General features: G+C 44.1%; 1 pseudogene; it reads right to left on the bottom strand.

The window, feature by feature from the left end:
• Positions 1–8,928, bottom strand: part of LOC125363019 — a 101,165-nt pseudogene extending 92,237 nt beyond the window's left edge.
• Between the last annotated feature and the right edge of the window lie 12,667 nt (positions 8,929–21,595).

Genomic DNA, 21,595 nt, shown 5'->3' with positions numbered 1-21,595 from the left:
TCGGGCTGGGAATATGGCCTAGTGGCAAGAGCGCTTGCCTCCTACACATGAAGCTCTCGGTTCGATTCACCAGTACCACATATATGGAAAACGGCCAGAAGGGGCGCTGTGGTTCAGGTGGCAGAGTGCTAGCCTTGAGCGGGAAGAAGCCAGGGACAGTGCTTAGGCCCTGAGTCCAAGGCCCCAGGACTGGCCAAAAAAAAAAAAAAAAAAAAAGAGTAATGTCAATACTGTGCCTATACTATAGTCTCAGTTACTCAGGAGGCTGAGGTAGGAGGAACCCTTGAGCCCAGGAGTTTGAAACCAGCCTGGGTAACATAGTAAGATCCTATCTCATAAACAACTACTTTTTAAAGAAAACAATATACAAACAGATCTTTTCAAGGGAGCATCTATCGAGAAAGAAAAAAAGTTCCTCATGTGTTGAGCCGTACAAGTCAGGAATAGAAGTTGAGTTTCTTATGTGCACTTGGACCTTGACTATGATTCACAAGTGATGGTTACCCCATGTGAGTGGTTTTCATCTGCTCTCTCAGCTCTTACCAGGTTGTTTCTGTTGCTAAGATCTAGAAGGAGAAACAGAAACAGCAGCTGAAATAGCAGCTAATTTGGAAGGAAAGGATTGAAAAACTGGGAGGGGAGATGAGAGGGAGAACTTCTTATCCCAAGTCTGCTGTTAATGTTTTATAACCTCTGGAGTGGGAGTTTCTGATTTAGAAGAACTGAACTAGCCAAGATTAGGTCAAGGGAAGACTGAGACTAAGGTTAGTAAAGTGGTCTGCTTAAGGTCATACACTAGTGAGCAGTAGATAGTTCATATTTAGAGACAGCCTCGATGATCTTATAATCTCAGTCAAGATTCTATTGGGGGGGAAAAGATAGGATAATTTAATAAAAAGAACTATTTAATAAAAAGAAATCTAGGGAGAGATTAGAGGAACTAATAAAGGAAGGCATAATGATTTAGTTTAATAATATTATTATCCCTAAGTCTGAAATCTTAAGAGGAAGGAATAGTTACCAAATCCAGAGAGTACCTCTTAGCAAAGGGCTGTCTGATGTGATAGTGTGGCCTTTGGTATTGGGGTAAAACTAATCCACAGTTACTTGGCAGGAAAGGAACTAGGCAAATAAACAATTCTCTTCCACCCAATTTCCTGTTTGTACCTCCCTTTGCTTGAGCACAGTGAGAAAACAAAGGTCAAAGATGGCCAATTGGTGCAGTACCAGCCAGTCAATCACCAAGGTATAGGACAGGGGAAGGGTGGTGAGTGGAGGTGGAGGAGCAAATGTAGCTACCTGGAAACACAGGGCAAGCTTTGTTTAGTAAACTGTACATTTCTACTACCTTCTTCATTGTCATATCTGCTCTTGCATGGCTTGCAGTTGCTTCCTTTTCTGCTACATCCTAACCCTAGGACTCTAGTCAAGTCAATGGGGTCTAGTTCCTTGGCTTATCTTGTCACCCACAATCTCTTTATTAACAGTAATTCTGGATTCAATCCCAAGTACCACAAAACAACAACAACCAAACCAAACCAAATCAACCAATCAACCAACCAAAAACAACTTGTAAAATTTCTGCTTCTGGCCATGACAAAGCAACAGGACCCAGATTTTCCCTCCACTGTAAACAACTAGAAAACGGCATCACATAATGTACTGATGGCTTCAGCTATTGCACAACAGGACTGCAATCCCAGAGATAAAGGAGATAAATGAGGTGAGTCCTATGATCACCCATTCTAGAAAGGGAACACATTTTTTACTTTACAACAGTAAAGAGGAAGCACAAGCACAGCCTAGTGTTTGTGATGATTTTAAAAGACAGAAATGAAGGTCAAAGAGACTTTAGATGGAAAAGTTGTGGGGCAGAGTTCTAGAAAAGAAAGGGCTGTGTGGAAAAAGCTCCAGAAATCTTTATAACGTCTCCATTGAGCGTTTGCTTAATACTAAGGTGTACGTACATACAGAGTATAACTCCGTAAGGCTGGATAAAGAATGATCAAGGAGTGCTGGTGGCTCACATCTATAATCCTAGCTACTCAGGAGTCTGAGATTTGAGAATTGAGGTTCAGAACTAGCCTAGGCAGACAAATCCTTAAGACTCATATTCAAACAGCCAGAAAAAGGCTGGAAGTAGAGGCCTTGCTCAAGTAATAGAGCAAAAAAGCTGAGCAAGATCTTGGGGTCCTGAGTTCAAGTTCTAGTACCTTCTCCCTCACACTGACTGGGAATTACAAATTGGACAATTCAGAGAGTTCACATGGGAGAACCAACCAGTTCCATCTCTCTGGGTATTTTATAAAGGCCTAATAAAGGTCATGCCCAAATAGTAGTATTAAACTATCCCTAGCAAAAAACAGACTAACAAATCTTAAAATGAACCTCTAGGGCTGAGTGTGGTGGTGCATACCTGTAATCCTAGCTACTCTGGAGTTGAGATTAGGAAGAGGGTCATAGTTAGAGGTCAGCCTAAACAAAACATTAGCCCCCATCTTAATAAACAAGGTAGATATGATGGTAAGTGCCTATGGTACTCCATGGGTAGGAGGAACATAATGAATGGCCCATTCAATAAAAATTTAGTGCTTTTATAGGAAGATACAAACACATACAGATACATGTATGCACACCCAACAATGTAACCTTTACAATACCCATCATTCAATCAGAAACCACAGGGTAAAGAGAGAATGTGACCTATATCAAGGGAAACATTAATTAGTAGAAATATATTTAAATATGACAATTGATTAAGCGAGTGACCAACACTTTAAAATAGCTGTTGTAAGTGTACAAATGTGTTTAAGTATTTGAAGAAAAACATAAATGGCTTGAGGAAAGACTAAGATTAAAAAACAAGAACCAAATATAACTTCTAATGATGAAACATATCATTCCTAAAGAGTCAGTAATGAAATTAATAGTAACATGGACACTACAGAAGAAAAATAAATGAAAAAAAAAAAACAGCAATAGAAACTATCCAAAGTGAAGCGCAGACAGAAAAGACTTAAGAAAATAAGGGCATTGGTTGGGTCATACTTGTTATCCTCAGGAGATTGAGATCTGGAGGATCTCATAGAGAAAAGCCCGTGAGATTCCATCTCTTACCATCAGAAAGCTGGATTGGAGGGGTGGTTCAGGTAGGAGAGTGACAGACATAAACAAGCAAGCTGAGTGAATTTAAGTCCCTTAAACTAGAAAATAGAAAAGAAAAGAAGAGAAATGAACTGAACATGGTCACAAAAACCCATTTGCCAAAGTCAAGTAACCAATTTCAACACGTGTAATTGGAGGGAAGACAAGGTGAACAGATTCTTGACAAAATGATGGCCAAAATTATCCCAGATTTGACTTTAAAAACTACAAATAATCTAAGAATTACAATGACCTTAACAAGATAAAGCAAACAATACTAAGTATGGTTCATTATAATCAAATTACTAAAAAAAGCCAAAAACTAGCAATAAAGAAAAATCTGAAAGACAGCCCAAGGAAAGGATACAATGTACAATTTATACAAAGAATAAGAAATATTAGACTTCTGATCAAAACTATGCAAGTCAGAAGGCAATGGAACAATACACACACACACACACACACACACACACACACACACACACACACACCTGCTTGCTTGGCTCAGGAGATTGTGGTTAGAGGCCACCCTAGGCATAAAAGTTTATAAGACTCCATCTCAAAGGGTGAACAAGTGCAGCACTAGTGTTCACTAGACAGTATGTTGAAAATGAACTACACAACTTGTGGGAGGGGGCAAGAGGGAAAAACTGGGAGAGAGTAAGGGAAGGAGTCCAAATGTCCAAAATGTACTCTTTACATGACTTACATAACTGTAACCCCTCTGTACATCACTTTTATAATAGTAAAATAAAAAATTTAAAGACACCATCTCAATCAATGGCTGGGTATGGTGACACATGTCACCTACAGGGACGCATGCATGCATCTGTTATCCCAGCTATAGCAGGAAGCACAAGTAGGAGGATCTCAACCTAGACCAGCCTAGGTATAAGCAAAACTTTATCTTGAAAATAACCAATGTAAAACAGAGCTGGAGGTGGACTCAAATGACAGAGCACTTACCCATCAAGTGCAAGGAAAGCACTGAATTCAACCCTAGTATGGAAAATACATACATATCTACCTAGAATTCTGTAGCCAGGAAAATACCCTTTTAAAGTGGAGGCATTATAAAGACTTTCTGAAACAAAATTCTGGAGTTCACTACCAACATATCAGTATTACAAGAAGTATTGAAGGAAGTTCTTCAAGCAGAAGGAAAATAATGCTTGGATCTACATAAATTTTTTTAAAAGTTCAAGAAATGGTAAACTTGAAGGTCACATAAACATGAAAGTCAATGCTCTAAATAAAATGAAATATGAAAAGGAGACTTCTATCCAAAAAAAGAAGACAGGGAAAGATGAAAAAGATGATAATGAACATATCAGACAAATACAAAAATGTAATATACATATTACATGTATCTTTAATTAATGAAACTCTTTTTAAAACAAAACAAAACCCAAATAATTTACAAGCCAAGATTTTTAAAAGATATACTATAAACCACTTAAAGAAAACTAGAGAGAAGCCAGAGCCAGTGGCTTACTCATGTAATCCTAGCTACTAAGGAAGCTGAGATCTCTCTGCACTATGTTTGCCAGCTATTGTTTAGGCTAGTAGGCAAGTGAGACTTCTTTTCTTCTCAAAGAAGAAAAAATGAGGATAATTTAAAATTATTTCAAACTGAATGAAATGGAAGACATTGCTATATATGTTCCCTCCCAGAACATATCTATCACACCTACAGCAAACACATACCTAATAAACAGTCAGCACTACTTTCTCTTCTCTTTAGCCTCAGAAATCATGGATCTACAGTCTATTTCTGCTTTTTTTTTTTTTTTTTTTTTTTTTTTTGCCAGTCCTGGGGCTTGGACTCAGGGCCTGAGCACTGTCCCTGGCTTCTTTTTGCTCAAGGCTAGCACTCTGCCACTTGAGCCACAGCGCCACTTCTGGCCATTTTTGTATATGTGGTGCTGGGGAATCGAACCCAGGGCCTCATGTATATGAGGCAGGCACTCTTGCCACTAGGCCATATCCCCAGCCCCTCTACAGTCTATTTCTATGGACAACTGATATAAGTGGAATTTTATGCTATGTGGCTTTTGTGCCTTGCTTCTTTCACTTGGCATTTGGTTAGAATTTTAAAGTTTAAATGCTTCCATTATAGAAAAAAAATAGACTCTTTTTTTTTGCCAGTCCTGGGGCTTGAACGCAGGGTCTGGGCGCTGTCCCTGGGTTTCTTTTTTCTCAAGGATAGTACTCTTCCACTTGAGCCACAGTGCCACTTCCAGCCTTTTCTGTTTATGTGGCAAGCATGCTACCACTAAGCCACCTTTCCAGCCCAATAGACTCATTTTTGACATGGTTATCAACACAATTCAAGAGAGACCAAATAGTCTTTTAACAAGTGGTATTGGGACAGACATCCATATATAAAACAATTTGTACCTCTATTTCACCCAACATAAAAATTAACTTAAACTGGATCATAGGCATAAACTTAACCATTAAAATATAAAACTATCAGAAGAAATAGATGTAAATCTGCATAACCTTGGATATGGCAGTGGTTTCTTACTTATAACATAGGAATCAAAGTGGGCTTTGTCAAAAGTAACAATATTTGTATCAAAGGACACTATCAAAGAGGTGAAATACTCATAGAATAGAAAAATATTTGCAAATAAATATATAGCAAAGGACTTATATGCAGAATAGATAACTATTTCAATACAACAATAGAAACATAGACAACCTGATTTTTAAAATTTTTTTTTTATTTTTCAAATTTTTATTATCAAACTGATATACAGAGAGGTTACAGTTTCATACGTTAGGCATTGGATACATTTCTTGTATTGTTTGTTACCCTGTCCCTCATATCCCCCTCCCTCCTCCCCTTTTCCCTTTCCCCCCCTGAGGTGTTCAGTTCACTTTAACCAAACAGTTTTGCAAGTATTGCTTTTGTAGTTGTTTGTCTTTTTTTACCCTGTGTCTCTCAATTTAGGTATTCCCTTTCAATTTTCTACTTCTAATACCAGTATACACGGTTTCCAAAATACTCAGATAAGATTACAGAGATAGTGTAGGTACAACCACTGGAAGGTGATACAAGAACATCATCAATAATAGAAGCTACAGATACAGATGGGACGTTGAAAGTAGTTACTACTGTGATCTAACAATCGTTTCCATAACATGGAGTTCATTTCACTTAGCATCATCTTATGTGTTCATAAGGGTATAGCTATTGGGCTCTTGTGATGCTCTGCTATGACTTGCCTAAACCTATACTAATTATTCCCAATAAGGGAGACCATAGAGTCCATGTTTCTTTGGGTCTGGCTCACTTCACTTAGTATAATTTTTTCCAAGTCTTTCCATTTCCTTACAAATGGGGCAATGTCATTCTTTCTGATAGAGGCATAAAATTCCATTGTGTATATGTGCCACATTTCCTGATCCATTCGTCTACTGAGGGGCATCTGGGTTGGTTCCAGATTCTAGCTATGACAAATTGTGCTGCGATGAACATTGTTGTGCTGGTGGCATTACTGTGATTTTGTTTGTGGTCTTTTGGATAAATACCCAAAAGTGGGGCTGCTGGGTCATAGGGGAGTTCTATATTTAGTCTGCTGAGGAATCTCCATACTGCTTGCCAGAGTGGCTGAACCAGTTTACATTCCCACCAACAATGAAGTAGGGTTCCCTTTTGGCCACATCCCCTCCAACAATTGTTATTGTTAGTTTTCTTGATATATGACATTCTTACTGAGGTGAGATGGAATCTCAATGTTGTTTTGATTTGCATTTCTTTTATGGCCAGTGATGTAGAGCACTTTTTCATATGTCTCTTGGCCATTCTCATTTCCTCATCAGAGAAGTCTCTTTGCAAGTCTTTAGCCCACTTGATGAGGGGGCTATTGAGACAACCTGATTTTAAAAACAGTCAAAGGATTCAAACAGACATTTCTCTTAAGAATTTGGAGAAAAAATGCATAAAATTTTTAGTGATTAGTAGAACACACATCAAAATGAGATACCACTCACAGAGGGATGGCAGTAGTGATAGAAGTGCTGACAACAAGTGTTTTGAGAATGCAGAACATTTGGAGCCATCATATATTACTGGTTAGGATGTAAAATGATGACATGACTTTGAAAAACATGTCGATGGTTCCTCAAAAAGTCAAACAGGAAGTTACCACCTTTTCTGGCAAGCCTATTCCTAGGCATATACCCACAAGGTATTGAAAAACACATGTCCACACACACACTGTACAAGAAGAATAGGAGAATTATTAGCCAAATACTATTAACCAGAAAGCGGAAACAACCCGAATATGTATCCATGATAGGTGGATGTATCCATACCATGGAATCTTATTCAGCCATTAAATGCAATGAAATTCTGATACCTGCTAGGACAGGGGTGAACTCGGAAGACATGACACTGATTGAAAGAATCCAAATACAAGATGTGTTGCATACAGTATAATTCTATTTGGGTAAAATGTCAGGCTAAGCAAATCTATACATATAAATAATAGAGTAATTGTTGCTAGCAGACAGGGGAGGGAGAAATGGTGAGTGACTGGTGATGAGTGTGGAGTTTCTTTCAGGAATGATTAAAGCATTCTAAATTAGATCATAGTAATGGTTGCACAAGCTTCTGGATATACTTTAGAAGCCCAGGGATTAGGGCCTAAAACACTGTATGCTGGTATGCTGATTATTCTAAGATAAGGCCCTTGAAGATCAGCAGATATTGGCAGCGGCTTTACTGATATTCCCTTATCTGTGTAAAGACCAGATTCACCAAAGAGGAAAAACAATTGCCTTCAGCTTAATCCCTGAGATTTCCTTAAATCAGCTCTTACTTCTGGAAGGAAGACTGAAGATGTCATAACCCCTTATCTATTCTTCATTTCCTGAGTCCAATCATTCCTTCATTCTTCCAGAGAGAATCACTTATGAACTGTTGTCTGTGTCATCTTGGAACATTCATTCTTCCAATAACTTACAACCCATCAAGAATTGCCTACACTCCTCACCTTCTCTGTCCTATGAAGAAAGATAATAAAGGTACTTAAACTTTACTGATGGGTGACCAAGACTGAGTTCTAGTTTGTCTGCCTACCCTCCTTCCTTCTTTCCCTCCCTCCTTCCTCTTCCTTCCTTCTCTCCTTTTCTTTTCTTCTTACTTCCCTTTCTCCCTTCCTCCTGTTATGTTAAAATATATACACCATAAAATTGATCATTTCAACAAGTGTTCAATGGCATTGAGTACGTTGATGTGCAAGCAATACCACCAACCATCTCCAAGAACTTTCCATCTTACAACACAGCAAGTCTGAACCCCCAATTCCTTATTCTCTTCTCCTCACCCCAGCACTAGGCAACTACCAACTTCCTGTCTCTAGGACCTCATCTATGTGGAGCCACACAATATTGTTCCTTGGCTACAGGGGGTTATATATTTCCAGAGCTGGCCTCTGGGACAAGGTATTCTATGTGATAGTCAGCCCAGGAGGAGGGGCACAAAAGCTCACAGCAGAAAATCAGCCCTGGCTAGAATTAGGAGGGCTCTCTGCACTCTGACAACAGCTGGAAATTCTTTCTGGTCTTCTGTGAGTTGAGTGTTACAAACAGGAGACTTTTCAAGCCTGATCCCAAACATAGGAATTCTTCTCTCGTCAGTCTGTCTCCTGGGCCCCACCGAGACAGCTGGACTTCCCACGCAAGCTGATGCACTCAGCTATGACTGCCCGTTCCGGGGTCAGCCTGCTCCAGCTCACCCTTGACGGAGAACACCAGCTCCCTGAGAGCCATGGCTGGTTTGTGTTCCAAGTTGTGCAGAGTACAGAGTGGAGCACTTTCAAAACACATCCATTCCTGCTACTCACAGCAGCTCATTCATTCTCCACCACCCTTGGTTGGCATGATAATGTTACTTATGTAACCAGTTCTTTTGACACTCAGGGCAAGGATTTGAGCCTTATGAATGATCCTTTCTCTGGCTTTTTGTGAAGATGAATGAACCAATTCCTCCTCCTCCTTTATCTCCTCCTCCTCCGCTTCATCATCATCTTGAACCCATCCTGAACTTGAACTCGGGTGCTGTCCCTGAGCTTTTTCTCTCAAGGCTAGTACTCTACCACTTGAGCCATATCTCTACTTCCAGTTTTCTGGTGGTTAATTGGAGGTAAGAGTCTCACAGACTTCCCTGCCCATGCTGGCTTTGAACTGTGATCCTCAGATCTCAGCCTCCTGAGTAGCTAGTATTACAGGTACGAGCCAGCAGCACCTGACATCCCATTCCTTATTATTAACAGAGAAAACCCTTTACTAGATTTGGAGTGAAGACTTAGCTAGATTGAACAAAGGAGATGGAAACACAAAGATGGATCAACCAGACTTGGGATGTCCTAGGCCAAAGTCTACTGGTGAAAGGCTGAGAGCAACTTGTGCTGTGTATGCCCAGGCACAAGGATATGTGAACCTTGGCATCCTCCAAATTCCCATGTGCCACCCAGCCTGGGAAGACATAGATAGGGTCCCAATCAACTTTTATAATATACATTTATGTGTTCTTTCACACTTGGTGTTCTTTCTTCCTGCCTTCCCAGGAACTACACGTCTTCATAAGCTTCAAGAATCCTTTTATACTCAAGCCAATGGTAGAAGGCGAACAAGAGAAGCTCTTCCATTTCACAGACTGGCTGAAGGATGCAGGACAACAGTGTAGGCATTAAGGGCTGGAGGGTGAGAGGAAGATCTAGAAAACAGGAGAGATTCCTATAGTGAAAGAAGCAAGGAAGGTTTTGAATGTCCTGGAGGGTCATTTGACTCACAGTCAGATACTAAACGTGGGCCTGGAGGTGATGGTGGCAACATCATAGGTTGGGAGACTTGTGGATGCTCATCCAAGGTCTCTGTTCTGAGTCTCATCCACCCAGATAGTAGGAGGAAGAGCAGAGGAGTGGACACATGCAGCCCCCTGGCAGGGTGCATGCTGTCAGACTTTTGGACCATTGGGCCTGGGATTCCTTATTTTTCTGAGTGATGCCTTAGGAACCTGGAAATCAGATGCTGGTGCAGACCTGCACTCTAACTCTGGCCACAGTTTTATGAGGGAATAAAACCCAGTTCAAAGGCAACAAACAAATACTGTGTACAGATAAACTACACATAACATTGAATAAGAACTGTTTGGCTTGCAGCACTACACAGTCTGGAAGATCTCTCTCTCTCTCTCTCTCTCTCTCTCTCTCTCTGTCTCTCTGTATGTGTGTGTGTGTGTGTGTGTGTGTGTGTGTGTGTGTGTCAAACACACATAGATGCAGCTGCATTAGGGAGCAATATGCTAAGGTGGAATGAGAAAGAGGAACTAAATCCTGAGCAAAGTTGAGTAAGTTGCTGGCAGGTGAATATAGGAGCAAAAGAGAGGTGTCATCCGCAGATAAAATGAATCAACAAAAAGAGGAACCAGGAGGCTGGGGGAGGGGGTTAGGTGGAGATGGGGGGCAAGTTCTGGAAATGGAAGGTGAATGACTAGGACTCAGTCAACAGCTGCTGATCGACCACTGTAGGGCTTGCAGTACAGGACTGACAGAAGAACAAAAAGACAGTGAACTGAGGAAAAGCAGGTTAAATGGAACTGTGTTGTCTAAGGAAGAGGCAGCCATGCTTTAGGGCATTGCTTCTCAAATATGAATGTGTGCTTGAATTACAGCGTCTGGTACAGGAAGGAGGGCAGATGATGACATGACAGGACATGACATGGGAGCACTGTCATCATGGACCAGGTAAATAAGTTCATTTGCAAAGGAGGCAAGGATAGCCACATTTTTCCCACCAAAGGAGGGGTGGTGATGGGAAGGCACTAAGATGAATGAGATGGCAGGGGGGCCTGTGGAAAGGTCTAGGCTGTCTTAGCAAGGCAGGAAGTGAGGTGTTCTGTGGGTGGGAGGAGAGGATGGGTGGGGAGAGTAGGAACCTCAGGGACAGTGGCCTGGCTGACTGACAGGCCTTAGGGAAGAGATGTCTATAACTGAATTATAGGGTCTGCTGGGTCTGTAGCCCACATGTGGGCTGCACTTTGCCCCACAGGGCCTGGCATCTACAGGTGCAGAGGGAAGGAGGGAGTCCACCCATGTGGGGGCCCCAAATAGGTCCAGGAACAGCCAGGATGGAGAGATTGAAGGTAAAATAAGCAGATTGGTGGGCAGCCCAGACAAATTCCCAAAGGGACTTGAGGAAGAATAGGAACACAAGTGACCAAGAAGAGCCATGGGAAGGGGCATGGGAAGAGATTAGGGGCAAACTCTATGGTCAGAGGATAGTAGTAGAGGTCTCAAGAGGAGAGGCTGGAAGTGCTGAGGGAACCAAGTTGATAGGTAACCAAGTCCAGAGAGAAGGTAGGAGAGAGAGGGAGGCTCAAGGCTATAGCCTGCAGCAAGAAGAGACTAGGCTCATGGTGAGACTGATGAGCCACTGGAATGAGGGCCCAACAGCTGGACAGGGAGGGAGCCCTGAGTCTTGATGGTAAAATTGTGGGACATGGGGTAGGGGGGGCCTAATGCGCTCTCTTTTTCTGCTGAAGGATGGCACTCTACTTTTGGCTTTTTGGTGGCTAATTTGAGAAAAGAGTCACTGGCTTCAGACCCGAATCTTCAGATCTCAGCCTCCTGAGTACCTAGGATTACAGGTATGAGCCACCTGCACCTAGCAAGTCTTCTCCTTATAACCAGTAGCGCCTGCTTGGCAGCTATGGCGCTCCCAGTGGTGGAGTGTGGTGGCAGTGGAAGGAGTGAGGCTGTCGTGATCATTCTTCCTAACCTACTTCCTGGGGGTCTAGGCTGAGACATGGAAGCCCATGTTTCACTCACTCCCCGGGACTGTGATACTGAGGGAGGACATGGAAAGGTGAGCCCTTCAACTGTTGCCTACTTCCCATATCCTGTTCCTGGGCACTGAGCCCTGTAGCCACTCTCTAGGCCATTGAGGCCTCAGCCCCCATTTCCAGGTCAAGCCTTGGGACTAGCTCACCAGGCTGTGAAGCCATTGAACACCCTGAATGTCTCTTGCTTGCTCCTGATTGGGGAACTTGTAAGAGGGAAGGATAGACCATGGCACTTCCTGTCTGGGAAGGGGACGCCAGCAGCCCAGCTGGACTCCCCACTCCCACTTTGTTTGGCTCAGTTTGATTCTCCTCTCCCCAGTGAGCATCAGCATGGGATTGTTTGCTCTTCATCAGCAGTGTGTGCACACAGTGGGGTTTGGAGAAGGTCAGGGTGGCCTATGAGAAGGAAAGGGAGGCTCAGAGGCTGTGGTGGTGTCCAGTTGGGCCTGAGATGATTTTCCTTGGGCATGAGCCCATGTCCTACCCTAAGGTCCTCAGCCCTTGTCAGACCAGCCCCATCAAGATGTCTTTTCCAGGCCTTGTGGGACCCTTGGCTTCATACCATTTCTTACAGTCTCTCTTCCTCCCTCCAAACCAGCACTTTCTTTTGTTTATTCCCTCTGCTAAGGTCTGGGATTTCTTTCAGCCTGGTTCTCCTTTCCTATTAAGGCTTGTAAGAAGGAGGCAGGAGGCAGGCCCCTGGCCTGTCCCTCCTGGGTAATCTGTATCCCTTTTTCCAGCCCATGCTGCTTCCAGAGCAGCCTCTGGCTCTTCCGGTGGGCCTCCCTCCTGCGTGCCCCCCTCCTTCCCCTGTGCCCCTTGCTATGTGTCCTCAGTGGGGGAGGGAAGCTCTAAGGGATTTTGAGCAGAGACCCCGAGCAGAGGAAGACAAATGGAATTTGCAATAAATCCAGGAGCAAAGTCATAACTTGACTTAAAAACAAACAAAAGGGCCAGAACTGCACTTAAGCTCGGCAGAAGCTCATCTCCTCGTATAAACAGAAAAGGGTGATGGGCCTGGAACAGGGAGGGCAGGCAGGCAGGGCAGGACGGGACCATGCCCTCTTCTGAAGAAGAATGGCTAGAGGGAGGCCCTAGGCTTCAGGAAGGGAGGAAGAAGATGGGATCACTGCGGTTGCCTGCCCCTCCTTTCCTATGACTTTCCCCTTGCAGAAATGTGCCCAGGATTGGGACAAGGTCTTTGGGGAAACACTCCTGTGGCTTGTTGCTCTAGCTGGGTAGGTAAAAAACTTGGCCCAACAAAGCAAGTACAGGGCCTCAGCCTGCCCTGGACCACTTGGTTGCTCCCAGGGGCACCACCTTTGGTGCTTCTTCAGACAACTGTCTGCCCAGCGTGGCCTTCAGAAGGCTGCTCTTACTGGGACCCACCAGAAGTGTGAGACTGAACTCACGTCTCCATCAGTTCAAAGTGCTTCCACCCAGGTGCTTCACCAGAGCCTCCTCAACAACTCTTCAAGAAGGATGGGATGGGGGGTCACAGACATTTTAAGGACATTTCACAAAAGAGAAGTGAAGGGACCATTCAAGGTAATACAGCAAATGAGCAATTAAGCTAAGGTTGGTGCATCAGAAAAGGTAAGGTGTGAAGTACAGTTCCTCCTCAATTAATAATGAGCTGTGTGATCCTGAGTGAGCTCTTTGCCCTCTCCTGTCTGGGGCTTTCTTCTCTACCATGCAGCTTCTCCCAAACGGTGAATAGATCAGCCACTGTTCCTTCTAGCTCTCTGTGGCTGAGCTATTCAAAGTCAGGAACACCAGAGGAACTCAATGTGGAGTCCAAGAATATATAAATATACACAGGTACAAGAAATCTGCAAAGCCAGAGTTGAAATGTCGCTTATCTTTCCAGAGCTTCATTTCAATTTATTTGGAGGGAAAAAAACATCCTGACTTAAAAAAATTATAAAGGAAGATATTTATATTAAAGGAGATGTGAAATTCAAAATTTTAAGTTAAGACAGGAAACTTCAAAGCCATCGTGTGCTTGTTTCTGTCCATTTCAGTTCCTCTACAGAATGTATTCACTTGCTCCTGCCTTCTGAGAACATGGTGGGAGTTTGATATACATTGCCCCAGGCCCCAAGCTGAGCCAGACCTTTCTAACAATCTGGCGTGGGTGTCTCCAATGGGCTTTTGACCCCACTTGATAGTAGGCTGAAGAAACCCATTTTCAGGGTGAAGGCGAGGAGGCTGCACACCCTCTCCAGGCAGCTGTTTGCAGAGCATCTGACACCATTGGTTTTGTCCCAGGCTATACCTTACAATCACCTGGTTCGTTTTCAAAATTAGACATGCTGTGGTTCCCCTTTGGCCAACTCCACCAGAATTCCTGGGCGTGTGCTTAGAGCTCATGTGTCTGAAGAGCTTCACAGTGGTCCCAATATCTAGCTTTACCTGGGTACACTGACTTATAGTCCAGATTTCAGGGTTTGGGGAGATCCAGGATGTTGATGTCCCTGGAGGGGGAAATGGTGGCACAGGCCACTCCCTGCACTATGTTTACCAATTACTGTCTAGGCTAGTGGGTGGGTGAGACTGCCTCCCAGAGCCCTTGTCCCAAGTAAAGGAAAGGGCAGAGAGGCTAAGGAGGAGATAGAAGACAAAACTTGGCAGAGGGGGCAGTCTGAAAAGTTGTACAGGGTTAGGTAGTGTTCCCCCAAAGTTCATATCTTTTTCCTGAACCTTCAGAATGACTTTATTTGGAAACAGGGCCAATTGTGGATGTAAAAAACTAAGATAGTGGAGCAGGGTGTAAGCCCGTGTAACTACTGTCCTTACAAGAAGAGAAGACACGTAGAGGAACACCATTGAAGATGGAGGTAGAAACTGGAGTGATATGTCCATGGCCATAGGACATGGCCACAGATCACTGGCAACCACCAGAAGCAAGGGGAAGGCCTGGACCAGATTGTCCTTCAGCTTGGAAAGTGCCACCTCTGCCAGCAACTGGATTCTGAGAATCTAGTCTCCAGAAGTGTGAGAGACTGCTATTTTACATCCAACTTCATCAAGTTTGTGGTACTTTGTCCTGGCAGGCCTAGAAGCCTATTTATTAGTAGTAGTCTGACTGTGATGGTCTTCCCTTAGACACCACATGGCTTGGGTGTCTCAGGGACCACAGTTGATACAACTCATTTTGCATCACTGGAAGGGAAAAAGCACTGGCAGAAAAGTGGAGGGGATGGAGTAAAATGTGAGCCAGCCAGTGTTCACTCTGGGGAGAAGAGAACCACAGGGGTCAGTCAATTCATTCATTAACTCACTGTCACATTCTCAACCCCCCCAGGAACCTACTAGGAGCTAAACTCTCAGAACACACAGATCTACAAGGCCACAGCCAGACCCACCCTGTCCTCAGGGAGTTTGAGCCCAAGAGTTACGAAACAGTATGATGTGTCTCTGGACATTCAATAACTTAGAGGAGGAAAGGAGGCACCAGCTGAGGATCAAGGTGCCTTTACTGTGGGCACAGCTCTTAAGGGACAAGGCAGCGGAAGGGCCACAAAGGACATGAGCCAGTAAGGATGAGGCGAATGGCAAAGAAAACATTTCACTGGAGGTCTGGGGTGCTCAGGGACAAATACTGGTGTGACACTGAGGTGAGTTGGGCCTCTGCAGCCACCACTAATTGCACAAACCCCAAAATATCTCCAGAATATTTTCAGCCCATTTGCACTTATCAAATATCAGGTTGGAAACCCCAGCAGTTTGTGTAGGATGCTTTCCAGAAGGAGGGGGATTTCACAACCTTGGCCTTGTGTGCAGGGCTTCTTGGAACTGCAGCAGCCTTGGAGCAGGCCCGGCTTGCTTGCTCTGGGATCACCCACCTTTGCACAGGCCTCCAGCCCCTCGCCAGCACACCTGGCCGCACTGTGAAAGGCCACTTTCTAGACAGACTCTCCAGCTGCAAGATACCTGTGTTCCTCTGGGTCTTCGGTTTCCCCTTCACATTATTATTATTATTTTTTTTTTTTTTGGAGTTACATGACACTCAGCGGTGAATGATGCTGGCAGTCTAAGAAATACAAAGTTCAGGGCCTGAGCTGCTGTGGTTTTCTGAAGCTCCATTTCATTTGGGCTAGAGGTGAATGGTTCCCTCCAGAGACCCAGCCAGGCAGGGGGGTTGTAGCAAAGTTCAAGGAACAGTCGCTTCCACCATGGCTGGGTGTTCCCTGATACAGGCATAGCCCGACAACACGCTGACAGCTGGTCCCGGACCAGTCAGCAGGACAAGACAGGCTAATGGAGTGGTCCAAGGGGAGACCCAGTGTACCCCTACTTGCCTATGATAAGCACCATTAACTCTCCAAATGCCTTCATTAACGTTCCATGTGGCTGACACTCAGAGGGAATTAAAATAGCAATGGTTGGCAATTAACCCTTTATGACCTTATAGACATTTACAAGGAAGTCCTACCACATGATTTTCAAAGGGAAGCCAAGATGGATCCAAGGGTCCCAAGAAAGAACTGAGACTAGCCCTGAACTTCCTCACACTCAGAAAAAAAATGCAAGTGTGTTTTATGGTTCTAAGAATAAGGACATGGTCACAGAGAAAAATTTAGAAGGCCCAGAAAAGTATATAAAATAAAATAGAAGTTACCCACAATCCCATCCCAAGAGACAACTGTCACTGTTCTGGGGTATAAATATCCTTCTTGATTATGAAAATACCTTTTCACAGCTATAGTTTAAAAATAAAAGTGGAAACAGACTTTAGTATCACAGTTCATGATTTTTAAGGGGATTTTACCCACAATATTTCAGGCAAATTTGACAGGTATCAATAAGAAATAAAATTAACCCACAAATAATCAAAGGGCCTACTTGTATATAAGGGGGACTCTGTCAAATACTGTGTCAGGATAGAGGTGTCTAAAGGACATGGAGACACTAGAAGAAGAGGAACACAGAGTAGCTTTTCATATTTGTATCCTCAGCTCCTAGCAAAACTCACCACTGTACTGTAGGGATAGTTTGCTGAGTTGAGCATAATGGGACCCATCCCCAAGGCTGTTCATGATTTACTCATTCAACACATATTTACCTGTGCCTACTATTTGTCAGTGAACTTGTCCAGCCTTTGGAGCAAGTATTGTGCTAAGAGTAGTCTTAAAAGTTGTATGTGTGGGGGTTTACTAGATGGAGGGCATGGTAGGATTTTATGTGCCAACTTGGGTAGGCCACAGTTCCCACATATATGATCAAACATTAGATGGTTTTCCAAAGGTATTTTTAAGGTGAGACTCATACTTAAACCAGTGGACTTTGAGTTAATCAGATTACTCTCTATAATATGGGTGGGCCTTATCTATTCAATAAAGGCCATAGGAGAAAAAAATAAGGACCCTCCCCATCCTCAAATAGGAGGGAATTCTGCCACTACTCTGCCTTTGTGCCCTAGCTATAACATCAGCTCTCCTTGACTTATCTAGTTGCCTACAGATTTTGGACTTTCGAACCTTCATAACCATTGCAATATGGAGGTCAGATCTGTCCAGCGCCATCAGTGGCCACATGGCAAGTTTCACTATCTGGCATCTTGTCTTGATGGATGTACCTGAATTCCTAGAGGAAGGGAAGTCCCATCCCCAGGTGATGGTGTTCCTGAATCCCTAGAGATAGGAGTGGGCACTTGACCTATAGGTTACCGAACCTGTCAGTCAAGTGCCTGGGACTGGGAGCTTTCTGTGACCCTGCCCCATGATGTGACCCTATGGCCAGCTGACCTATGGCCAGCTCAGGTGCCATTATGCCATGCCACATGTCCCTGTGTTGATGTCCTGTGTCCTGTCTCCTGGCTCATCTCCAGTCACCATGGCATCCCAAGTCAGCTCTCCATTGGAGCTGGATTGGTTTGTTAGTATGTTTTCTTGTTCTTTCTTCCCTTTCTGGCCTGTTTCCTGATAGTGTTAAGGGTGTGGGGGGGCTGCAGGCCTTTGTAACAACTGGCTGCCTGAAGACTGCTAATGCTCTAATAAAAACTCCAAGATTTGATCCTTCAATATGTGGCTTCTTGGATAATTTACTATATATCACCACAAGCCAATCCCCACCCACCTACTCGCCCATCCATCCATCTATCCATCCATCCACATGCATGTCCTGTTGATTCTGTTTCCCTGGAGCACCCTGACTGACACAGGTGGGAATGGAGAAACTCAGGAGTGAGAAAGAGCTGGCTCCTCAGCTGGGCTACGGGAAATTAGGTGAGTTATGATGCTGTCAGAGCAGTCAAAAGGGGCATGTGAATGCATGCATGCTTTTGCCTCTACCTATGTCTGTGTGTGAGGACATCATTTGTGTGTAGGCTTCCTTGAGTGCAAATGTCCATGTGCTTCTCTATGTACCTATGTGTGTTTTGTGGTATATGAACTTGTCTCTGTGTGTTTGCCTTAACCTGTGTGTGCCTCTGTTGGTCTATATGTCTACATAAGTTCATATATCCTTGTGTATTGTGTGTGAGTGTGTGTGTGTGTGTGTGTGTGTGTGTGTATGTCTACGTATATGTACTCAGGCCTGGCTCAGTAGGTATCTCTCTGTGAAGGTATGGTGTCTGTTTAGGGATGTAGGCAGGGAAGTATCTGTCTTCGTGTCCTCAGCAAAGACATCTGTGATATGATTCTCAGTTCATTCAGGCAGCTTACTGGCAGGGAGATTATAAACTAGCTTTGGAGACTGGGAAGAAAGTGAACTACAAGAAAGCCGACACAGGATGCACAGAGCTAGATCAGCTGACAGCAGAGACAGGCATGTTTGGGAACAAGATGGCCAAAGGTCAGAAGTGGTTATGGTCAGAGAGTTTATGGAGACAGTTCAAGGACATATACGTGCCACACCTACCCTGGAACAGGTTGGGACGATAAGAACCTGTGTGGGGAAGGGGGCAGCATGTGGCAACAAGAGAAGGAGATCTGGAGAAGAGAAATCAGTCAGTTAGGGTAGGAAATAATAACTTTCTGGTTGCTGATGACTTCAGTTGGACTTGGACTTGCTGGGATTCAGAAGCCACAGAGCAAGACTTCTAGGAAGAGGAAAGGACAGGAAAACATAGAACAAGAATAAGCCATCAGATTTGACAGTAAGGAAAAGAAGGCCATGGGTATGTATGGTGGGAAGGCAACATTTGTTGGACCCCCACCATGATTATATGGAAATGGAAAAACAGCATAATAACCACATGAATGGACAGCAGAGTTGAGCTATGGGACCTCTGTGCATATTTGAATAAAGAATGAAACTCAATCATCAGGATATTCAGGCCTATCCCATTAAGTACTTCCTCTGAGAGTTAGCAAGCTGATATCCTTTAATCATGCCTTATATTTATAAAGGCCTTTCTCCAAAGAACCTCAAGTACTCAATAAACATTAATTAATTCACTCTCCAAGCTTCCCTTGGGGGAAAGTATCATTATGTTTATAGGCAGAGATGAGAATGACTCCATCAACCGGGGTCACAAAGTGTCTGTGACAGGGGGTGTCTGACCTTCTCTGTAGGTTGCTATGGCACCCACATCTGCCCATGCCCTCCTTCTTACTGGTGAGATGTGGACATGAGATCAACTATAGGATTTGATGATTTATCAATTGCCTGAAAGATAATCCCAGAAGGATCCTGAGACCAGATGTGAGGCTTAGAGAATGGGTCTTTTGCATGTTCCATCTTAGACACATGGGACGTGAGCAGGACCTGGAGGTGATCTGCAAAGCTTCTCAGAGTAACCATAGAGACTGCTTGACTTAAAGCCAGGTGTTCCTCCCAGGTCTGTTCCTGCCAAGGCCTGCAGAGCCCTATGAGCCTCCCGTAAGTATGCTCTTACCCAGTGAGGGCCACTGTTCTTGTGGGGTTAAGTTGTACACATACTCAGACTGGGTTTGTGCCATTTGGGTGGATCTGGGAAAATCACGAAGTCAATAGCATGTTGACCTAATATTAGGGTTTAATTAGGCCCCAAACCTCCCCCCCCAAGAGAGAAGCATCCCCCAAAGCACCCATCAGTTTCTTTTCAGTCTTCCCTTAATGCCATTGTTTATGCAAGCACTGCTTGTTGTTGCAAACATATCCTCTAAGTTGCTGGCAGCTGCACACAATGTAAGAGGACAAGTAGAGGCCACTTAGCCACTCTGGCCACCCCCTTCTGTAGCTCATTTCCCACACTCATTTGCTGCACTTCTGGGACTCAGGTGCCCACGAGGAGTATAGGTTAGCACAGTAACACTTGTACTTAGGTATATCTTTGGCCAGAAATCAACACAACTCTAAGTACCTCAGAAACAGAATGATTAGGGTTGACCATTTGAGTTGGGAGATTCAGATGGCCCTAGGACTCTGTAGAGCAGAGTCTGGCACCTGCTATGTGTGGAGTCCTCACAGGAAGCTGAGAAGGCAGACCGTGATAGTAAGTGATTCTGAGGGGAGGAAGGACAAGAGAGTCTCAGGGAATTTCTCTCTTTTCCCTTCCTGTCTCTAGTCTTGTTTTCCCAGTCCTGGAGCAGCAATCGCCAAGTCCTCACAATGGAGATGAAGAGGGGCAACTCTAGAATGGACAACCATGGTACAGACTTGCTTCATTGTGGATAGTCATGGGGGAGAGTAACATTCCCAAAGATGAGCAAGGTCACAGAGAAAGACCACAGGTGCAAGTTCCACTTAGTTGGGGGATGATGTGAAGGGAGAGAGGAAAGAAGAACCTTTCTCTTATCTCCCCTCAGCTTTTTTTGTTCATTTAAAGAGACCAGAGTCAAGCCTTCAGATGCTGATCAGATGTCCCCAGAGTAACCTGGGAGATGCCACCTAGCTTCATGGTTCCTTCCTCTACCTGCATGGTAGAGGATTTCCTGAAGAGAACAGGCCAGATTCATTCCATGACTTCTTCCTGTTGCCACACCTGGGGAAACAGCACGCTTACTTCCTCAGCGTTTATGACATGGGTAACGGTGGATACTGTTAGAATAGCACCTGGAATATAAGTTCTGTCAGGTTAGATCTCCTCCTTCACCTCCTTCTTCTCCTCCTCCTCCCTCCTTCCTCCTCTTCTTCCCTCCCCCCACCCTCCTCCTTATGCTGGGTGGATTGGAGGTCTGTCCATTTTGCCACAACTCCTGGCAGCCTTGCCACATTTGTGGAGTGTGGGAGTCAGGCATTGGCCCTGCAGTGGGCCATGAAACAGAGGCAAATGGAGTGGCGGGCGCAGATAGGGTGCTGGAGATGAAAGGCAGTGTGTTTTCCTTCCTAAAGTGCTGCTGTGTTTCTGAAGGCCTGTGCTTCCTCTGCCCTGCTGGTGTTTTTTTTTTTTTTTTTCTTTCCAGTTCCTCTCAGTGATATCTTAAGAGGCAAACTTCCAGTACTAACAGGAGGTCTTTTGTTCTCCTTTTCTCAAAGTGGACTTTAACCCAGTTACTACAGACTGAGTCACTGTAAAAACAAACAAATAATAATACCCCATTTTCTTAAAGGCTCTTCCTTGCCTGCTGACAGAAAAGGGGGAAATTTGACTCTGCACTGGGCCTGTGAGGCTGTGACCTTCCAGAGGCACAGCTCTGGAGAACCTTCCAGAACATAGTGGAGTCT

This window comes from Perognathus longimembris, chromosome 14, assembly GCF_023159225.1.
Source record: "Perognathus longimembris pacificus isolate PPM17 chromosome 14, ASM2315922v1, whole genome shotgun sequence".
In the NCBI taxonomy this organism is placed as follows: Eukaryota; Metazoa; Chordata; class Mammalia; order Rodentia; family Heteromyidae; genus Perognathus; species Perognathus longimembris.
This window is presented reverse-complemented; position numbering and strand designations above follow the sequence as displayed.